Here is a 22,952-nt window from a genome sequence, read left to right on the forward strand (position 1 = left end):
CCGCGTCAGGCTCCACAGTGTGCGGAGCCTGTTTGGGATTTTCTTTCTCTCTTGCTCTCTGCCCTTCCCTTGCTTGCATGTGCTCTCTCTCTTCCTTGTTCTTTCTCAAAATAAATAAACTAAAACAAAGAAATACAAACCCATGATGCCCTTAGTGTGGCATACTTCCACACGTACACACACACACACACACACACACACACACACACACACACACACTATAAGGAATCAGCTTATGTGATTTGGGAGGCTGCGAAGTACCAAGATCTATAGCTGGCCGGCTGGAGGCCCCAGGAAGCTGAGGTGTAGCTGCAATCCCAAAGCTGCCAGCGTCTGGTCCCAAGAACAAATATTTCAGTCTGAATCCAAAGACCAGCAAAGACCAATGGCTCAGGCAAATCAATCAAGAAGAGCTCTCTCTTACTCACCCTTTTTTATTCTATTTAGATCTTCAATTGATTGCATGAGGACCACCCACAGTAAGGAATGGAAATCTGCTTTATTCAGTCTACTGATTCAAATGTTAATCTTACCAAGAAACATCCTCACAGACGCACTCAGAATAATATTTGGCCAAAGAGCTGGGCACCCTGTGGCCCAGTTAAATTGACACATAAAATTAACCATCACATTGCACCTTCTTTTCCTTTGCTTGACCCCTGTTAAAGAATATCCCTTAATTCATGCCATGTGATGGGGAGGATCCATTCTGATCCCTGGTTTCTGACAGTTGGTGGTCCAGATGGCACCCATCTTGCACAGAGGATGCCCACTATTCATTGCCTTTCTTCCCTGGCAAGCATCATCCTTTTGCCTTTCATGCACCTTAATATATTTACACTTGAACTGATGTTTTTACAGTAGTTGTTGACCTGCTTCTTTTGAAATGTTTCAATAACTGTTTCATGATTTTTGTCTTTTACAAAAGTCTTATGTCTTAAAATACACACACAAAATTTTCATGGAATTAGTAAGATTCTTTATACCACCTTCACTGAATACTTAATTCCCATGCCTTTGACTCAGTATCCATATTAAATCTCTCTTCTTGCTCTGCTATAAATCTTTTTATTTCCAGGACTCAAATAGAATCTCCATGATGACTCTTTGGTTTGGCAGCTGATAATAAATAGCACCTAGAATTTGTGGTCACAGAAAACTGTTGATTTTATATGATAGGTACCAGAAAAATCTTCTGTGGACATGGCTGTCTACTAGATGTTCAACTTGTAAAGTTCAGTTTTATCTAAACTCTCAAAGGTCACTTTCCTCAGCTTTGAAATACAAATGGTCTGTAGAGTATTATTCCTTGCAATTAAATGCATTCACTTTTAGTAACTCATTACTTGGCAGCATTACTTTTTGTTTAATTATGTAAAAGAGGTGTTTATAGGCATTAAGTGCTTTTATTTAAAAAAAAAAAAAAAAGGCTTGGGGCACCTGGGTGGCTCAGTGGGTAAAAGCATTCAGCTTCAACTTGGGTCACGACCTCACAGTTCATGGGTTCAAGCCCTGCGTCAGGCTCTGTGCTGACAGCTCAGAGCCTGGAGCCTGCTTCAGATTCTGTGTTTCCCTCTCTCTCGGCCCCTCTGTCTTTCTTTCTCTCTCACACACAAAAAAAGCAAAACAAGACAAACAAAAAATATTAAAATAAATTTTTAGGAAAAGTCTCTGTCTCTTTAACATTTTGTAAAATATTTGCATATAATGCCCTCCAATTTATTATCTCTCAAACATATCCTTAATCCAGAGACATTTTGTATTTCACTGTGAGTCAACAGTTTATGTCCTGATGTATTTTCATCATGAATTTTCTAGATTATATGATTTTTGCTGTTGAGGAAACCATAAGCATACCTAAAACATCCATGAGTGCTACCAAACTCCTTCTAGAATATGAGAATTCATATTTAGGTGGCATTAAACATTCTTTATGATTAAGCAATTGATGGGGTTCAAAACATGGTACCCCAAATATGACACATTAGCATATTATATACTTTAAGCTGAAGGAATTTGAGGAGACAGCAGAATCAGGAAGATCAACTCTTATCTGTCCCCTTCACCCTTCCTCCCTGAAACAGGTCATAAAACTCCCATATGAAAGGTGTGTCCCCTCTACCAAGGGGAAGGAAGACATTCTTATTACCAGAGATGGGGAATGTGGGAAAAAGAAATCTGTACAAAACTTGTTAAACTCCTCCTTATCTTCCTAGTGACTTCATCATTTACTGCCTCTAGCCCAAGCACTTTTGTCTCATTAATTCTTCACAAATTTATTCTTTGTCTAAACGGTATAAAAGCTTCCTGCTCTAGTCACTTCTTTGGGTCTTCATTCTCTTGTGAGGGCTTTCATGTACATAAAAATTCAATAGAATTTGATTGCTTTTCTCCTGTTAATCTGCCCTTATCAGTTTAATTTTCAGACCTAGCCAGGAACCTTAATAGGGTTCAGGAAAATTTTTCCCTCCCCTACGCAAGCTAATGTCCGCTGAAGGGCAACAGCAACCAAGATTAGACACCAGTGCCTAGTTACGCTAGAAAATGTTAGGGTTAAGAAGCAGTATTATCCTGGAATCATTACGTTTTACAGTCAAAAATCTTTAGAAGTCATTAAGTTCAACATCACAGAGAACCAAGGAAAGCTTACATTCATTTCTTTAAAACATATATATCTTGGGATGCCTGAGTGGCTCAGTCTGTTAAGCATTTGACTCTTGGTTTCAGATCAGGTCATGATCTCACAGTTGATGAGTTTGAGCCCTACATTGCACTGACAAGCTTGCCTGGGATTCTCTCTCTATCCCCCTCTCTCTGCCCCTCCTGCTCTCTCTTTTCTCTCTCTCTCTCTCTCTCAAAATATATAAATAAGCTTAAAAAATAAGTTGTTTGGGGCACCTGGGTGGTTCAGACGGTGGAGCTTCTGACTTCAGTTCAGGTCATGATCTCATGGTTTGTGGGTTGGAGCCCTGTGACCGATTCTGTGCTGACAGCCCAGAGCCTGGAGACTGTGCTTTGGAGTCTCTCTCTCTCGCTCTCTCGCTCTCGCTCTCGCTGCCCTTCCCCAGCTCAAAAATAAATAAATAAAATATTTTTAAGAAGTTGTTTTAAAAAAACATACTTATCTTAAGCCCATGTATTGTCTTCACTGAAGTCTCAGAAGTTACATATTTTTGTTTTCAACCAAAATCCACTGGAGCAGAAGCTCAGTGAGGAACCTCCATGCTGTGTGATTTTTGGGAGACTAGAGTTTCTGCCTGCAGTAACTGGTATTCACTGCTAACACCCACAGACTTCTGGCCTGTCTTCACCTAGAGGCTTAAGTTCCCGACCTGATACACTATCAAGCTCTGAGCCCAAGAGCATTCAGCAGTTGTTAAGATCTGTTGAATTTTAATGGAATTTTGCCTTGGAGCACCAGAACAGCAAATACGTAGCACAAGACAACTCAGACCTAGACTATGATTATCTGTATCCACTTTAATTAAATGGAAACTCTTAAGCACTATTTAAGCCTCTGAGGTTTGTTTTTGCTTTTTTTTTTTTTTTTTTTTTTGGAAATGCATGTCCTTAGGCTTTGAAAATAAACATGATCTTAGGTCTTACTGAGGTTTTGACCATCCAACTAAATCATTATTTTTTAAGATGAAAGAACTGTACTTGGATGATACTTTCTTGCCAGTTTCTCTCTTCTCTGGGATTGTGAGTAGACTGGGTGGATTTCTGCCTTTCTGATGTATTTCTTATCCTCTCCTTGAAGACAAATATTAATGAAATGACTTATTACTTCTACTAGAGGTAGGTTTCTTCCTTCTTGCCTGAAATAACAATTAACTTGTCAACCTCAATTTATAGACACAAGTAAAATATATAATAAAAATAGTACTGGGAAGGGTATCTGAGATGAGTTATAAACACCCCATTTTGTAATCCTATGTATTGAAAAGAGGAAAAAAAAGCTCTAAACTGAATTCAATCATTATCAGTCAATCTCTAAAATGTTAAGTGATTTTCTCCTAACACAGTAAGCCCTCTACTTACTATAACCAGATTATTTTTCTTCTCAAACGACTTTCATAGATCTTGTTGGTACTGAGTCCTAATCCAATTTACTAGTGGCAAATTCTTAAAAGTTGCTGTTTGAAAGAATTCTAGTTTTGCTTATTTCCCAAAATACAGAAATATAAGTTAAGATTTCAGAAAGGACACTCAGATGTCATAATTTGGAATTTTGGTTGGCACGCAGTTTTCTTCTTTCCTCAGATTCACCAAATGCCTTTTGTGGATAAGAAAGATGATTGAAAGTGTGATTGATGTAAATTACATAAGAGAGCGAGAGCTAGGATCGAAGCAAAAGCATGTTTTAAAAAGAAAATCTGTCTATTCAGATCTTAGATAAAAATAATGAAAAACTATAAAGAAACATGTTCTCTTGTTGTAATTTACCATATTGATTCTTGTTCTTTTATGTTTAATAAGAGTATGATAGTGCTCGCAGTGCTAGGATTATTTACTTTTCTAATATATAAAAAACAGAATTCCAATAACTACACAATTTAATGTATGAAAATAAATTTATCTGCAACCTAAATAAAAACATTTGTTTTCCTAGTGATTTTAGTAAGTTATCAGCACCTCTCCAATATAATGGGATTTCATTTCCAACATTAATTTCTATAAGAAAGGTTATTTGTCTACTTTTATTCCTTTTAACAAAACCAATGATGTTAGCATGGGCATTTTCTCTTAAATCACTTCATGATCGCTGTCTTTTTAAAATTAATTAGTTCACCCATATGGCAAACCCACTGATATCACTGATATCACTGATAAAACCATATCTGGTATTTATTAGTTATTCAATACAATCAAAAGTGGTAAGAAAAGAGTCATTATGTGAATACAGATAACGTCTAGAAATAATCTTATGTCATGTGATTCGTAAGTCATCATTTTTTATTCAGAAAACCTGCATAAAACTACAGATGATAATTTGCCAGTTTGCAGATTCATTCAGTTTGCTAATCCTTTGTGGGGAGGGGTCAATGGTTGTTGGTGGTGGAGGGGTTGTTTTCTAGCGACATATGCCTTTTCTAAAATGAAGTCCACACTGTGAACTCCATGACTTTTCACATTTTTTAATTTATCAATTACTTGTGCTTTGCCTCCTCAGTCCCGACCTGTACTGTCACTTGGCATCAGAGCGCCTGCCAACTGGTCTGTACTGGCACTCAGCCACCTGCTGGTTCAGGTGTGGGATCAACATGCCTCTCCAGGCACCAGCCACCAGACTCAGCACCCCTTCACACTGCAGTTTCCCATCTGCCCGCTGCCTTTTTTTTTTTAAGTTTATTGTCACATTGGTTTCCATACAACACCCAGTGCTCTTCCCCACAAGTGCCCTCCTCCATCACCACCACCTCTTTTCCCTCCTCCCACTTCAACCTTCAGTTCATTTTCAGTATTCAATAGTCTCTCAGGTTTTGTGTCCCTTTCTCTCTCCCCAACTCTCTTTCCCTCTACCCCTCCCCCTGGTCCTCCATTAGGTTTCTCCTGTTCTCCTGTTAGACCTATGAGTGCAAACATATGGTATCTGTCCTTCTCTGCCTGACTTATTTCGCTTAGCATTACATCCTCGAGGTCCATCCACTTTCCTACAAATGGCCAGATTTCATCCTTCGTCATTGCCATGTAGTACTCCATTGTGTAAATAAACCACATCTTCTTTATCCATTCATCAGGTGAGGCACATGTAGGCTCTTTCCATGATTTGGTGATTGTTGACAGTGCTGCTGTGAACATTGGGTTACATCTCCCTTATGACCCAGCAATAGCACTGCTAGGGATTTACCCAAGGGATACAGAGGTGCTGATGCATTAGGGCACATTTGCCTGCTGTCTTTGATCCCCATTCTACATGAGACCTTTTCTTCTACATCTCACACCCACCCTCTCATTTCTCCTTTTTCTTCAAAAGCTTTCTGAAGACAAACCTCTTTTAAATTGGTAATTTTTGGTAAGCTAAATATATCCAATTTGTCTCATTTTAATTTTTTTGAGAACATATTCCTTTTCCTTTTTTGGTTTTTAAAGAGCCCTTTTTAAATGAAATAATAATGATAACATGTGGCAGCTTTGATTCATTTTATGTAACTGTGTGTTAGGGTCTTTCCTTGGCAGACATTTTAAAATATGGCAGCCATAATCATAATAATTTTTATTAATAATTATTGTTTTTACTACAAGGCCAAACTTTGAATGTTTCAAAAGTTCCCTCAGACTCCTAGCTGTCATTTTGGGCAGCTCTTTTTGGATCCTGCTGTATGTGAACCAGTGGGATAGGAGGTAATTGGTCAATAATGACAACAGAAATGCAATTATTGATGGTGTAACATGTGGCATCCACTAGAAATGAGGATTATGCAGGCATAAGGCTTTGTGGACACACACCTAGAGCTTCAAGACCTGGATACACTTTAACTCAAGATCATCACGGCAACCCTAATAGTTCAAAAATACTCTCAGTCAGCTGAGAAGCTCTAAATTCTCATGGGTCCAGACCAGCCAGGAAAACATTTAGAAAATTAAAGGAAACAAAGAAGAATAGAGGAAACTCTCAATCAAAAGAAAGAGGAAGTAAGTAAAACACAACGGGGACACAACGGGGACACAACGGGGACACATTTAAGTACACCTTCACTGAACCCGCAGAATCCTCCTAAGAGCTTTCACAGTGCAGCTGAAGCCAGGTATCCACACAACAAAGTCTACCACCAGTAGGGGGTAGTAGACACTCTTTTGGTGATATGCCTTTGATTGATGGATTTGGGGATATTATTCTTCCTTGTCCCTCCCCAAATAGGGAGCGTTCATGTATGCCTTTCTTTGATCACGCCAGTTCTATTTTTCCTTTTTTAAATCATGATATGAAGTATCATTATTTTTATTTTTGGATATGATATGAAATAATTTATGAAATCATTTTCTATTTTGTATTTAATGATGATAGAGTCATGAAATTATTTCCTATTTTGCATTTTGTTATTCTTGACAAATGTTATACTTCAATTTAGGCTTCTCAAACATTTGGGGGGTGTAAAAAAACACCATGTCTTCTTAATGGAGTCTGTCACTGTTAGATTTATAAATTGTCCACTAGAATGTTACATATGAAACTTCCAATGGTTTAGGCTAAATGGCACCATTTGGTAAAAGTCCAACATGAAGAGACAAAATTAACATCCAACTAATATTCTGAATAACAAATTCAGAATAAAACCTTTTAGACACAGCAAATACATTCCAGTGAATGCTGACTAAAACCCAACCTTCCTAATGTGGCGTGTTTCTACCAGTTCTCATTCAGGTCTCTAAGCTTCTGAAATCTCAAACAGAAAAGGAAGCTTGCTAGGGAATAACTGTGAAATGACAGCATCAGAATTGAAGTTAAGTGTGGTGGTTTTAGCATCACAAAGCATTAGTGGTCATAGCAACTGCAGAGCCAAGCCCCCTAGCCATTTAAGGTGGCTACAGTCAGAATTAACACATGAAAGGGGATTGGGACCATCCTGAACCAAACCACCAGTGAAGAAGACTGAGAAAGGAGGTGTGTAATTGGATATTCCTCACTCACAATAGGAAAACACAAAATCACGTTAAACTCCTAAATCTACACCTATGTTAAAACAGCATTTTGCAAGAAGGATAAACACCTGTTTGCCGTAGAGTCAGTGAAAACACCAAGTGTTTTAAGATTATTATGGATCTTGTAAAAACCAGTCCAGGGGCAAAAAAGAATATGATGGAATTGATTTATTTCAGGCTGATATTTAATGAAAAGCCAGATCTGGAGGACAAAGTTGTAATAATGTTTCTCCTTCCTTTAAAGCCTCCAGCATCCTTTTTCCATGACCTGTTACTAAACTAATGGCTATGCTTTGGATATTGCTGTCGTTTTTTAAAACAATCAAGTATGTATGTGTGTATTTATATATATGTCTTTCTCTTTGACAAAATGTATAAAACAAATGAATGTATTGATATCATAGCCAAGTCAGGTCACCTGTCTGTGAAGTTTTATCCTTGGTCATCAGCAACCTAGCCAGACACATGCTGAAGCATCTCACTGTGCTACAGAGCAGGTGTCTGAGCGGCCCCAGCCGCTGATGTGAACCATATGTGCAGTTTAAAAATAAAGGAGATTCACCAAGAGTGAACTCGAACGTAAAGTAGGGACTTACTTGATAATGATGTATCAATACAGGTTGTAAGCTACAAATGTAGCAGTCCCATGGAGGATACAGGGAGTAGAGGTGGTTGGGAGGAGCGGGAAGGGAAGGATCCGGGATTTATGGGAAGTCTCTGATCAACTGCGCAGGAAATTTAAAGCTGGCTTAAAAATAAAGTCTACTGAAGAAATAAAGGAGATTCAGCAATGAATTCTTCATTACTTCCTTCTATGTCAAAGTCAACATTGTAAGGGTATGTTTCAAATATGCCTAAACCTGATTTTTAACCTGCCTCTTAATGTCTTCAGGTTGCTTCTTCTAAATGTATCTAAAGCATTCTGAAATTGGAACCATCTTTTGGTCCGCTAATTTTTTTCAAGTTTATTTATTTTTGAGGGGACCAGAAGCGGGGGGGGGCTGGGGAGAGAAAGAGAGAATCCTAAGCAGGCTCTGGCTGTCAGCATAGGGCTGACACAGGGCATGATCTCACAAACTGAGATGCTCAAAGGACTAAGCCAAAATCCAAAGTTGGATGCTCAAAGAACTGAGCCACCCAGGCACCCCTGGGCCACTGACTTTAAGTGGCCTTTCAATTAATTGGGTAGCCCACATGCCCCCTGAGACTGCCTGTCTATTGAGAACATACCAAAATTGTATTGAGTCCTCAGAGTTCCAGATTTCTGAGAATGCCAAGATGACGCACATAATTAGGGTCTCCTCTGTTTCCAACCATGTATTTCTGCTCTTCCTTATAGTAATCCAGATGGGACATAAAACATGCTCGCAAAGGCTTTTCTGAAATTTCATTTTTTTGGTAGAGTCTAAATCCAATTAATGAAAAGGATTTTAAATTGAACAACAGACTTCCCATTTTAAAAAGGTCCTTGTAGAATCTTCCATGGGAGAATATTCCCTAGCTGCTCAGCTCATGTGTCCTTACCTCACCCTTGTTCTCTATTCTTCTCTCTCCTCCCCACCTTTTCCATCTTTCTCTTCTCTCTTCCCATTTTGGGCAAAAAACACAAATTCCTGTAATTTTCTTATCCAGAAAAATCTAATCTTGTCACAGCTAGGCTTCCTGCTGATATCTATGCCGTCCGAGTCACACCTTGCACAAATGCTTATTAAGATACTTTGACAAAGTTCCCTTCCTAAGATAAATTTTGGTGCCAGCTGTTAATACATCTTTTACTGGGTTTTATGAGTTGCATTTTTATTTGTCCTGAAACTACCCCATTTCAGTTGAAAGGAATGCATATAGGAAAGCAAGAGTTCACACATTGAGTGCCTACAATATGTCAGGTACTTGGCTGGATGTGTTTGCTGATGTTTTAATGTAAATCATGCCTATATTGTTAAACTTATCTTAGAAATAAAAAGGAATACATACTCAGAGAGGTTGAGTAATTTGGTTAAGTTACACAACAGTTCAGTAGCAAAAGCAAAGAATCTTATGTTGAAAAAAAAGTAACACTTGAGTATTGTATCTATTGTCAGAATAAAGAAATATGGCAACTAAAGAAAGGACTTAAACTTGTCAGGTTTGAGCTAAAAACTTATAGCTACTTGGCCTTGAGGGAAACAACCAATCCTCTCTGATTCTCGTCTTTACTGTCTGTAAGTCTCATCTTTCCGATATAGCTGAGTTGTAAGGATTTGATGAGTTAATTTATACAAAAGTATTTTGTAAATGGGAGGGTTGTGTTCAAAGAAGAAAAACACAGATTTGGACATGGATGCACTGGGATTAAGTAATGGCCCATCTATCACTTACAGATTGTATGACCTTGATCAAGTGACATACCTCTCTAAACCTCAGTTTTTCCGTCTTTGAGATGAATAATAAGTACTAATTTCTAAAGCTGTAGGCACTAAAAGAGATAAAGAATACAGAGTATTTAACATGCTCTGGTGAGATGGGACTAACACTTGATGGGATGCAAATAAATGTATGATCGATACTGTTAAACCATTACCTTTTGGAAGTGTTGGGAGTAACAGCTGCTCTACTCTCTGCACCCACAGTTGCCATGTAGGACGATGCAGGGTGTGCCCACATGTCATTCACATGGTCTCAGACATGAATCATGCCACTTGGGGTTGTGACATATGGTAGTGCTGTCTTTACCAGGCTCCATCAGAATCACGAATGAAAACACCAGCTAGGAATGGCTGAGTTACTGAGGAGTTCAGGAGCTGTGCTAACTTCTATTCTAGCTGCAACCTTGAAATTCTCTCCCTCTCCCCTACCCTTTAGGGAAAACTTGGTTTGGAATAATAGATTTGGGGTTTTCAGCCATTTATGTGGTGTCATTTCTGTGGCCAAATAGAGAGTAAGAGCCATCTGCATGTCCTTTTGTTGTTTCTCCTACAGCTTAATCTCTCTTATAATTAATGGGAAGATAAGCAGGTGTGACCCCTACTTTCATTAGTTTTAAAGTATATTAAACTATAAATGATTTCACTTTTATTTTTATTCATGCTTTTCATCAAGGCTTAGTGCCTAGCTCCCAATGTGGGCTACTTTGTAGATCCAATTCCTAACCAATGTCTGTCCCAAGAAAATCACTGTGGTTTCTCACCTGTACTTCTTGAAGAAGCACAATGACCTTTCAGAGAAACATTATAATAGCATTCACCAACCTTTAACTTGGCCACACTCAAGTGTTCTCCTAATCAATGATCTAAGACTTTAAAAAGCATTTGTTTATTAAAAATAAAAAATAAGAAAAATTGTTGTAGAAATGCAGAATAAGTGTAAATGAACAAACGTGTCTTTTTACTCATTTCTCCAATGCTTAGAAAACAAAACAGAGATTCTAGTACATTGTATAAAGCTCCTAACCTGTATGAATGATAAACATTTTGGAAACAGAGAATAATTAGGAGAATGCAATGTAATCATGTTTTTGGGCATGGACATCAGTCTCAATGATTAACTCTGGTTCTTCAGGAAACAAACCCAGCACTTCATCAGGTTCATTGGCTCATCAGGGTCTTGTGTTTATCTTCATCCTTTGGAATAACTAAAAACCCATGTTTCTAAGAAAAGCTTCTGATTTACGTGGAGTGGAAAGGTGTCCTTATATTATACTCTTTTATATATATATTTATTTATTTTGCCTTGAGAGAGAGAGAGAAAAGGAGAGAGAATCTTAAGTAGGCTCTGCACTGTCAGCACAGAGCCTGATGCCAGGCTCAAACCCACAAACCATGAGGCCATGACCTGAACTGAACTCAAGAGTTGGACGCTCAACCCACTGAGCCACCCACGTACCTCAACCCAAGATTATACTCTGATTATGACCTTATTATCCTGAGAAACAGAATTTTCTATCCTTGAACTATTAATGGATTACCTAAGTCTGTGGAGGTGAAGAAAACTATTAGCCATTTTTAAATTGTAATTTCATAGGTGACTGCTTAGCAATTGGCCTCATATACATCTCTGGCCAATTAAGTGCATAAATATATGTAAATACAAATAGATCTATCTTGTTCATTCATTTAGTGAGCATGTACTGAATCCCAATAATATGTTACATAGGAATAGTGAGATTAGTAGATACCGGTCTCTGAACTCAAATAGGATAGATGAAAAGTTAAAATAATAATAATTAGTGTTAGGCTTAGTGATGACATAAGCAGGAGGTGTTACAGATCCATATATGCGTGTATCAGTGCTTGCCAACAGTGTGACCTACCCAGCCCATGGGCATAATTGTGGTCACTTGTATGGGAGTAGCCTCCATTCCTCATATGGGGTCCAGGTGCCTTGCATGTGCATTGGGTCACTTCCCAGTCACTTCTGGGGGTCCCAAAACCTGCCTGCCTGGTCCACAGACCTCTAGCTGTGGCTGCTGGTGCTCAAGTTTTATTCATATTCCACTGAATTTCCAACTCGACTTCACCTCCAGGCTGAAGTAGAGAGAGATACACATTTTCCTCTTAATTAAGAAGTGTAAGCTTTTTTCTCATTAGGCTTAGCTGGGGTTCTCTCCCAGCAGATGTCCCAGCTGTCCAAGATTTGTAGGAGTTCCTTCTGGTCATGTGCCCATAAAATTGTGTGTGTGTATGTATGTGTGTGTGTGTGTGTGTGTGTGTGGATAGTTGGATCAGGATGGGCTCAAGTTCAAGGACCCCTTCCATCCTCTCAGCCACAAACCTCTTCCATGTACCCATATGTCATCCCTCTTACCAAAGGGATCTGGGCTCAGGAAAGCAGAGTGTGCAAACATGTTTGAAAATAGGGAGGGTCACTTAAGACCACAGCTCAGCTCATGCCCACCTGGGACTGGCCACTCCATCCATCGTATGCACTTAGGTAGTTCAGTACTGCATGATGAACATGCTCAATGGCTCTCTATTATCCTGCACACTCCTTAAATTCCAGGCTCTTTAGTTAAACACGCTTGGGTTCAGATCTCATCTCTCTCTTATTCCCTGTGTGACTGCAACTAATTTATATTATCTTTCTAATCTCCTAGTTTTCATCTCTAAAAATGACAATAAAAGTACCCTGTTTTATTGGGTTGTTTTGAGAATTAAATAAAATATTGATATTTCCTTAGACATTACCTATTCTATAAAATCCCAATGAGTATGTGAGTTGAATAAATATGCTGGGTCTCTAAGGCAAATTATGTATATATAACATATACATATAATATATAACATTATAATATATAATACATATAAGTGTACTATATAATGATATATATGTAATATCATAAATTATATATAATATATACATATATACACACACACAGGCACACTATGGTTGTTTGTTTTTAATGGAGACTAGCATGCTAAGATCTTACCTCCTCTACCTGGATATTTAAATTCCCATATTCACCCTAATTTTGATTCCATAACCCCCTTCCTCAAGGCTATTACTCTGGCAAAGGGTTAGAGATAACCTTCCCCAAGCTACTGCTTCATCTGTATGTCTCTGGAGGTAGGGGGTGGGGAGTGAGGGGTTAGGTCTTTCTAATTTGATTTCTTGAAGCTAATGATTCAGAAGCAATTTGACACAGGTATAATTTTCCGCCAATATCTCACTGCCATGCTATAGCACTATTTGCCAACTGTCAGCACAGTTAACACTGTTACTGCTCAGGGGGATGTCGATACAAAAAGAAAAGGGGGTGGTTTAAAAGAAGGAGGCAGGGGAAGGGGGAGAAAAAGGTAATAGAACAGTAAAAAGCAAATAAACTTGGATCAAAAATGTTGAGGTGATTCAGAGATATAACTGGTTTAATTTTTATATGTCTACAGGGTCTACATTTTTTATATCAACAAGCAGACTGAGGGGTGAAAATAAGGTACTTTGCAAACATCTTTATATTCTCAGTAACAGAGCTACATTGGCTCTAAATTCAGGGTGATTTGGCTCCCAGTTTAAAGCCTAAGTGCAGTATTATATAATTTTCCAAACTGGATTCCACAGAATGCCACTGTCTTGTAAAATGTTAATAGATACTCCATAAAAAGAAGGGTTCCTAAGTTCCACATTTAGAAATATGGTTTATAATTACCCCAACCATAAGACTCATAATACATTTTATTACATTCAAAACTTTGAGAAGTCTTACAGGATGGATGGATGGATGGATGGATGAATGGATATAGAGACAGATCCTCCTTCATTGTTTAATCTTGCATTTCCCAAATTTATCTGGCCAGAGAACTCTGGTTTGGGGGGACTTCTACCTCTTGTAAAAGAGTCAACTCCTCTGTGACAAAGTTTCCTTATCTATGAAGTAGGAAATACTGTTACTGTGAAAACAGACTGAGTGATTCACTCAGCACTTAGCACAATTCCTGGCACACAGGGAGTCCTCCATTTCTATTGTTATAGTTATGATTATCATTAAAAGATAGTAACTTCTTAAGGAGGCTGGTGTGAGAACTGCAATGTTAACTGTTGTAAATGCAAACTCAGTCACAGTCCCTACCCCCTCATCAAAGAGAAGGGTGTATGTCTCTATTTCCTGAATCTCAGCTGGTTTTGTGATGGATTTTGACCAATAGGATATGACAGAACGTGTTCTGTGAGTTCCAACCTAAGGCTCAAGAGACAGACCTATACTCTTAGACTCTCAACTCTTGGAACCCTGTGATCTCCATGGGTACTTATGTAGACAACTCCAAGCTATCCTGCTCAGGGATAAAACCACTTGGAGAGGAGTCCCAGTCTTTCCAGCCAAGGCCATCATAAACAAGCCATTCCCACTAATATACCAGCGGATCACAGGTGCCGAGGGAGACCAGTCCAGCTGACCCAGACTAGGACCTCCCAGCTGATCTAATGAATCACAAATTAAATAAACAATTGTTTTAAGCCACTGATTTCTGAGATGGTTTGCTATAAAGCAAAAGCTAACTGATACATTAGGAGGAAAAAAACCCACCTTTGGTGCCTTACTCTGCTTTCAATCTCTCAAGGGCAAAATGCACTTCTGAATACAATGTGATATGTTAATAAAATATATGTTTTGCTATTTATGAGCAGTCACTGATCTGTAGAAGTATGAAACATCTGTTTGCAGTTGAAAATGCTATCACACAAAGATTTTTTCAAACTTGCTTATATATGCATGTATCACACATCAACACATTTTTCAACTGAAAGGACAGAAATTTATGTACCTAACATATTGTCATTTCATATTCACCTATGTACTTTAGCAACAATATTTTGAGTCAAGCAATAAAAGATACATTGCAAAGATAAGATGCTGCTCAAACAATACTGGAGATATCTTTTCTGTAGAGCATCTCCGAATATCTCTCATTTCAAAAAAACCCTATATTTTACCCTATCATTGTCCTTAAAGACTGCATAGAAAAGTCAATATATTGGAATACGTTTTTTGTTTCATGACTCATTTAAAATATCACATGCCATATTGCATAACTGCAGGCATTTGGATCACAGTATTAGCTAGGGAACGCTTAGACTTTCATAACAAATTTTGCTAAAGGTACATATTGAGTAGGACCCATAAAAGCATAATCCAAGAATATTTTTAAAGTAATTCAACAAATGTTCATTGACATATACCATGTCTTAGAACATTGATAGCCATCAATGATTCCAAAGGAAGAATACTCTCTGTGTCCTCAAAGAGCTCCCAGACAAGTGGGAAAAGAATATTATTTATCTGAGGAACAATCAGAATTGAAAATTTCCACACCTGACAACAAGTCTAACCTTGTAATTAGCCATGCTAGCCATTCATTCTATCATTGATTCAATTATAATAATGGGAATTATTGATGTATCACTAGTTATTGACTAGATAAAACAAAGTAACAGGGATTAAGTTGTATTGATAACTTGGAGATTTTTTTTCTATCCACGGTCAAGAAATGAATATGATGCTATGATCCTTGCAATACCCATCCTAGTAAACCAGGGCATTTACAATAGTTTCTCAAATGTTGACCAATGGGTACCAGGTGGTTCCCATAAGAGTATTTATTTTAGTTTATTTTTATTTATTTTTGAGAGCAAGAGCACTAGTGAGAGAGGGGAAGGCAGGAAGGGAGGGAGGGAGGGAGGGAGAGAGAGAGAGAGAGAGAGAGAGAGAGAGAGAGAGAGAGAGAGAATCCCAAGCAGGCTCTATGCTATCAGTGTGGAGCCCAATGCAGGGTTCAAACCCACTAACTATGAGATCATGACCTGAGCTGAAATCAAGAGCCAGATGTTTAACCAACAGAGCCACTCAGATGCCTCCCACCATAGAAATATTTTGAAAGTGGAGTTAACTTTAGGTATTTGGATCAAATTGCTGAAATCACTGGATTCTAACCTACCATGGTTATAAATAAGCATGTGCCTTGACATGAGATTGACCTAGGTTCAAATTTTGATTTTTTCTCAATGCACTATATAGATCATAGAAAGAATGAGGACTTGTGCTTTGCTGAATGTTTGCAAATCAATTAAAGTACCAAGTAGCCATGGAGTAGCTAGCTGGTTTCTGATTTCAAGAGCTTTAGAAATACCTTTATATTTATTCAGCTTCACAACACAAAAACATTTTATGCTAATTTCTAGTAGTTCCTGAACATTAAAAAAAAAAAAAAAGGTGGGGAGAGACTTCATATCAGTGTCTTTGACTTTCATTATTAGTCTTTTCTTCTCATTTCCTCCTCCTTTCCTTTAGCTCTTTCCCTTCCTGACTCAACTTTTTCATTTCTTCTTCCATTATAAAAAAGGCTCGGTGAGCCTGGGTGGCTCAGTCGGTTAAGCGTCTGGCTTCGGCTCAGGTCAGATCTCATGGTTCGGGGTTTGAGCCCCACGTCGGGCTCTGTGCTGACAGCTAGCTCAGAGCCTGGAGCCTGCTTCAGATTCTGTGTCTCCCTCTCTCTCTGACCTTCCCCTGCTTGTGCTGTCTCTGTCTCTCAAAAATAAATAAAAAACATTTAAAAAAAAGGCTCAAGGACACACATACACACAAATCCTTGACCAATTAGAATAGCTTCCTCCCAACTCAGCTAGGATAGAGACATTTATCAAGTTTGCCATAGCCTGATTCAGTGACTTTAACAAACAAACAAAAAAACATCAACAACAAAAAAACTGTATTGCCCTATAAGGCAAAGTGAAATGGAACATTTAAGGAATTTCCGTAAAGTCCTGTATTTCAAAAGGTTGGGCATGAGGACTCTGGTGAAGTAACTATTTACCAAATGCCTGGCGGCAAGGTTTGTATCAAGAACATCTTTTGGAACACTACATTGCCTTTTACGGAAAATACAATAAAATGCACTCAGCGTTATAATGCATACAACTTAATTTTTAGAAGGATTCAGAAAGAATTATAGGATCTTGTCAGGCCTCAAGTCACATTATTAACATTAATCTTTATCATACATGCCTGAGGATACCAGGACTAAAGCTAGGCTTCCCTGTAAGAAGTAACAGCATTTTTATGTACTTTGATTTTTCTTTGTGTTATAAAAGTAGAACCAGAGTGAAAATAAATTATTTTGGGCTCTGGATAAACATATGCTTATGGTGCTCAAAGAGTTTAAATAGATGTTAAAACCACCTTCCAGAGAAGCTCTTTGAAAAGGAACAAATAGGGATGCCCAACTCATTCAAAATGACAGCCTATATAAATCGAATTTCCTGCATGGTTTTCATTCTTTACTTAAATGCAAAATAGAGTTTAAAGCTATGCTTATTTTCTGAAAGTATGTGTAGTGCAGGTCTGTTTTTCATCATGAGATACAACACATTTTTAGAAACATCTGCACACTGGGAATCAGTATGATCTCCTGTTTTCAGCTTCTCTGACTCTCACAGGGCACCATCTGTCCAAAGACATTTAAGCCTTTCACCAGTGTTATGTGATCCAATAAAATAGTGAAGATTTACCTTCCCAGGCAAATCTGGCACCTAATTCTTCTAGGTAAGTGTCAGGTTTGCAAATTGAAATGTTTATAAGAGGAGTATAATAGGGAATAAATTCCCCTAAACTATTCTGAAATTTACTTCTCTCTTAACAGAGTATTAGGGATAAAATCAAAACTTTGCAAATGTTTGTTACTCTTATAAGTGACTTAGAGGGAAGCAAAGGAGGATCAAATACAGTCATGAAGGAGAGAGCCAGTGGTCCAGGGTCTAGGAAGTCATATTCATGAGAGGCCAGGTCCAGGAAGCTGCAGCAGAGAAGAACACACAGAGAAAGGCCAAGAGTCCAGGGCTCTGTGTATTTGAGATTAAATTAAAGTGTGGGGACAGAACAAGGGTGTGGAAGTAGTTCCAGAAGTAGGATCAAAGCTGGGCTTAAGAACAGACATAGGGCACTGGAGTGCCCCACATCAGAAGCTGTTTTGGGGAAGGGCTGAGATGAGGAGTACAGGAGACCAGGGAAGGATGGAGGAACAAGATATAAAAACTCAAATTTCCTCTCCTGACTTCTAAATACCATAAGCTCCTCTCTCCGAATCATGAAAGCTTAGTTCAAAGCAGGATGTTATGAACCAATCTGTGTTACCTAAAGTTTCACAATAAAACTAAACACCAGGTTCTAGAGATAGTATCATTACTTTCTAAGCCTTTAAAACACATTGCATTTGAAGGAGCCAGTTGAACTAAGTAGGAGTCCTTTGAAAATATTCTCTCTAAAGGGCACCCTCATTTGTAAAGGTCCCTTTGTTTAGAAAGCACCTTTGTGCTTCCTTCTGGAAACGCATTAACTTAAGGGGCTTTTTACTTTCCTTCTTCTACTCAATTGTATTTTACCTTGACCGTCTTTGTGGGAAATGGTCCTTTTCATCATTCAGAAATTATTTTCTTGAAAAAAAATCACACATTGTTTCTTAGTGCTAAAGTCTCTCCTTGTATATTCAATCGATAATGAAAAGAGTCATTCTCTTCAACTATCCAACTCTTTAAAGAACAAAGTAATGTAAGCTTTCTTTACTCTTTTCACATATAAATAGATTTGCACAACATCCGTCTCAAATTGATGATGATTTTGTAAAAAATGATGATCTTTCCATGACACTCCTTCCATCCCTTCTGCTACAGTGTGAGCTTCTTGAAAAGAGGTGCCCCTTCAGTGTGGTCACTATGATACTTACATAAAACAGCCATTCACTGTATTGACTATAAAATTCAATTCTCTACAATGATTTGCATTCATCCAGAACAGATAGCATAGTTTGGTGGATCCCAACTTTTCCATCACCTAGGACTTATTTCTTTGTATTTCTTTCTAAAGGCTATATATTTTGAAAGATGCTAACAAACAACCTGCACTAATATTTATTTTAACAAGATGGCCATGAATTTTATTACTTTTCTAACTGTAATGTCCAAAAGAATGTCAAACTAAACCATTAAAATGAAAAAGAATTGAGCTAGGTTTTTAAATTCTTTATTGAGCCACCTACCTCATCTACCTATCTTACCAATCTACTGAATCCATGTAAAAAAGGGGGGGGCACTTGGGTGGCTTAGTCAGTTAAGCGTCTGACATTGGCTCAAGTCATGATTTCACAGTTCGTGGGTTCAAGCCCCATGTCAGTCCCTGTGCTGACAGCTTGGAGCCTGGAGTCTGTTTCAATTCTGTCTGCCTCTCTCTCTGCTCCCTTCACCATCCCAAAAAATAAATAAACATTAAAAAATTTAAAGAAACCCAAAACAGATATAAAAATAAAATTTAAATGCTAAAGTATCAGCAATAATAAACATGTGGTACAAGGAATAAATCTATAAAATTTGACTAAAGAGACTCCAAAATAGAGTTTTAAAGTCCAAAATAAAAAAATGAAAAGAAAGTAATCATATTGAGCATTAGAAAGCCCAGAATTATAAAGATGAATACTGTTGAGATGATTCCTCTCCCTCCACCAGAGATTTATAATTTTGCACATTCTAATCAAAATACCAACTTTCAAAGTAAACTAAAATTTCATGCAAATGCAAAGAGCCAACAAAAGCCAAAATACACTTGAATAAAGAACAAAATAGGAAGATATGCTTCCAGATTCATTTTTAGTGCTGTAGTAGTCAAAATGGCAGATGGACACAAGGGTAGAAATACAGAACACTGACAGAATATACAGCCTAGAAACACAGCCTACATTAGTGAACCCTTGATACTTAACAGGATGCTATTGCACAGCCACCATGAGAAAAGGTGCATCCTGTCAACACACAGCCAGAAGACAACTAAGAGAAAAATTGATAGGGGTATTGATAACAATGAACTTAAAAACCTACATCCCACCATATCCAACAGTCAGGCCTATTCAGTGCCTAAGTGTAGAAGGTAAAATGATAAAACTTTTAGAAAATAACAAAATAGTATCTTGACAATCTGGGGAGGGGGGTGGGCAGGTAGGATTTGTTAAGTAAGATAGGAAAAAGCAACACTAAAAAGAAAGGAAGGAAAGAAAAAAAGAAAGGACGGAAGGAAGAAAGGAAGGAAAAGAAATGAAGGTAGGAAGGAAAACTTTAAAAAAAGAAGAAAGAAAAAGGGAAAACTATGCCATTGCTTAAATTGTGGTTCTTGAAATTGTCCCAATTCTGCCAATTTTGTTACCAGTACGCCACATGTCATGTCACATTGAGAGGAAGTTTTTAGAGACTTTATATATAAACATTTGACATGGAATATTATGTCCATTGGGCCTAATTTAAAAAACTATGTTTGTATATAAGATGTCTTTATTTTTATTTATTTTATGTTAATTCATTTCATTGAATTTTACGAAAGTACTAGCTAATGTCTAGGGGAAAAGTGATCTGCAGAGATTGAGAAGGGGTGAAACAGTAATGAAATTAACATAAATTAATGAAAAATTTAATTTTATTCATGAAAATATACTCTATGATTCATTAAAAGACACTTTCAAACCACAAGATGCAAGAAAATGTTATAGGTTCTTTCATTGTTTTTTTGATGCATTAAATGCATATGTTTAAAACACCTAAGAAAAGGGCTTAATCTTAAATGCAATATCTCATTCCATTAAAAAAAAAACCTCTGCTTGTAGCTCTTTCGCATCTTTACATGTTGTGTTTGTTTCTTGATCCATAAACTTGAGACATTATTTATTGACTTCTCACAATGAAAGATGAAGATTTATCCCTCACCCCCTTTCCAGTATATCTCTAATGAAATTATCCATATTGGTTATCATTGAAACAGCTGTCCTTATAGAGAGGTTTTTGAGACAGACATACAAGTAAGACCCCCAACTAAGGAGGAGGCAAGACCACCATGGATTCGGGAAGTGGATTCATACAGCCACAAGCAAAGCAATGGCTGGAGCCAACATAAGCAGGAAGAGGCCAGACAAGAGATTCTCCCCAGAGCTTTCAGAAAGAAGACTAGCCTGCCGAGACCTTGATTCAAACTTCTGGCCTCCAAAACCATAAGAGAATAAATGTCTAGTGACATAAGTCATCCAGTTTATGGTATTTTGTTACAACAGCGTTAGGGATTATACCTGTCAAGGCCAAGACTGAAGAGGTTAGTGAGGCAGGTGCTTTAGGTACAAAATTTAATGAAGCACAAAAAACAAAACAAAAAAAATCCCCTCAATTTGACGAAAAAATGATGTTTGAATACATTTTTATTATTTGGTTTTATTTTGTAATGTTTATTTTTGACAGAGAGAGAGAGAGAGCGAGCGAGCAAGCGAGCATGAGTGGGGTAGGGACAGAGAGACAGAGACAGAATCTAAAGCAGGCACCAGGCTCTGAGCCACCAGCACAGAGCCATACACAGAGTTTGAACTTACGAACCACAATATCATGACCTGAGCTGAAGTCAGACACTTAACTGACTGAGCCACCCAGGTGCCCCTAAAACCATTTTAAATTAAATGAATGCAAGGCGCCTGGATGGCTCAGTTGTTAAGCATCTGACTGACTTCAGCTCAGGTCATGATCTCACTCTTCATGAGCTTCAGTACAACATTGGTGAGTTCGAGTCCCTCATCTACTGAGCATGAGTCCTGCTTCAGGTGAGCCGCACTTTCTCTCCCTCCCTCCGCCCCTTGCTCATATACACTCTATTAATAAGTAAATAAATAAATAAATACTAAATGAATGCAAAAATCCAGAATGACAAAACTATCCATACTTTTAAAACAGAAGAATCTGAGCCTGAACTTATAGGACACACTTCAGAACTCACCCTAGTCATTCTACTGGTCAACTACTTTCTAGTTCTTGGCTCCCACAGTTACAGCAAGTATCTTCCTAGGAAAGGTATGCAATATGAAATTTCTGAGCCCTTGGATATGTAATACATTTTTATTTTATTCTTACATCTGATCAACAGTCTGTATGTTTAAGGATTCCTAGGTTGAAAATTATTTGCCAAAAGACATAAAAGACTGCTTTGATGACTTCTTGCATCCAGTTGGTGAGTCAGGTGATGACTTGTTTGAGTAGGGGTATATGTGTGTGTGTATCTTTCTCTTTGGAGACTTTCTCAAATTGTATTACAGATTCAATGTAAGCCTTTTACTTTCATCTAACTCAATACTTTATGGCCTTTTCAATTAGAAGACATATCAGGGAAAGTATTTTACATATTTTTAAATGTGTTCCTTTCAATTTTAACTTTTCTCCCTTCTGGTATGCCTATTAGCCAGATATTAGAAATCTTGACCGCATGCTTCTATCTTTGCTTCCCCTCCAGCTTTCTTTTTAAGGGAATGAATCTTAAAGACTCTCTCTCTTCCATCTTCCAATCCTTTTATTGATTTAATTTTTTCTATTAAAATATATACTTTTAATTTTAAGAGATTGTTTTTATTCTCCAATTGTTTCTTCTTTGGAGTTACTCTTATTGGTTTATGAATACACTGTTTTCTTAAGTTTTCCTAAGATTATGCACAGTAGTTGTTTAAAACCTCTTTGATCCCCTGTGTTATCTTAAAATTAATTTTCTAATTTTTAAAATTTATTTATCACTGCCTTACTTTGTCAAGTTGAAAGAATTCTTAAAATGTCTGGTAACTCTTTCTGTGAGTTCATATTTAAGTGTGAACCAAAAGAAATATTTCCCTGGGTCTCTACAGGTTGGTGAGACCACGAGAGTCAAAATACTTTACTCTGAGTGACTGAGGAGCTCCCTATTGTGCTGGGAAAATCTCGATGCCAAAATTCAGAGTTCTTTGCTATTCTAGATCTCCCCCGACAGTCCACTCATATTTCTAGAGAAAATTCTGTTTGACTTGAAG

The 22,952-nt window shown here is 37.7% G+C and overlaps 1 protein-coding gene and 1 long non-coding RNA gene across 5 annotated transcripts in view; one reads left to right on the forward strand and one right to left on the reverse strand.

Moving 5' to 3' along the window:
• LOC115278363 overlaps positions 1 to 21,163 on the forward strand; it is a 29,102-nt gene extending 7,939 nt beyond the window's left edge. For 3 of the 4 annotated variants that reach the window (XR_003902837.1, XR_003902835.1, XR_003902836.1), the window contains 3 exons: positions 7,889 to 7,970; positions 13,506 to 13,552; positions 20,906 to 21,163. This is a non-coding gene — a long non-coding RNA (uncharacterized LOC115278363). The remainder of the gene's footprint in view (positions 1 to 7,888; positions 7,971 to 13,505; positions 13,553 to 20,905) is intronic. The other variant, XR_003902838.1, reaches the window with a different exon arrangement.
• Positions 1 to 22,952, reverse strand: part of DCC (DCC netrin 1 receptor) — a 727,087-nt gene that overhangs the window by 680,634 nt on the left and 23,501 nt on the right. The gene's annotated exons all lie outside the window — the stretch shown is intronic.

Source organism: Suricata suricatta, chromosome 14, assembly GCF_006229205.1.
Source record: "Suricata suricatta isolate VVHF042 chromosome 14, meerkat_22Aug2017_6uvM2_HiC, whole genome shotgun sequence".
Classification (NCBI taxonomy): domain Eukaryota; kingdom Metazoa; phylum Chordata; class Mammalia; order Carnivora; family Herpestidae; genus Suricata; species Suricata suricatta.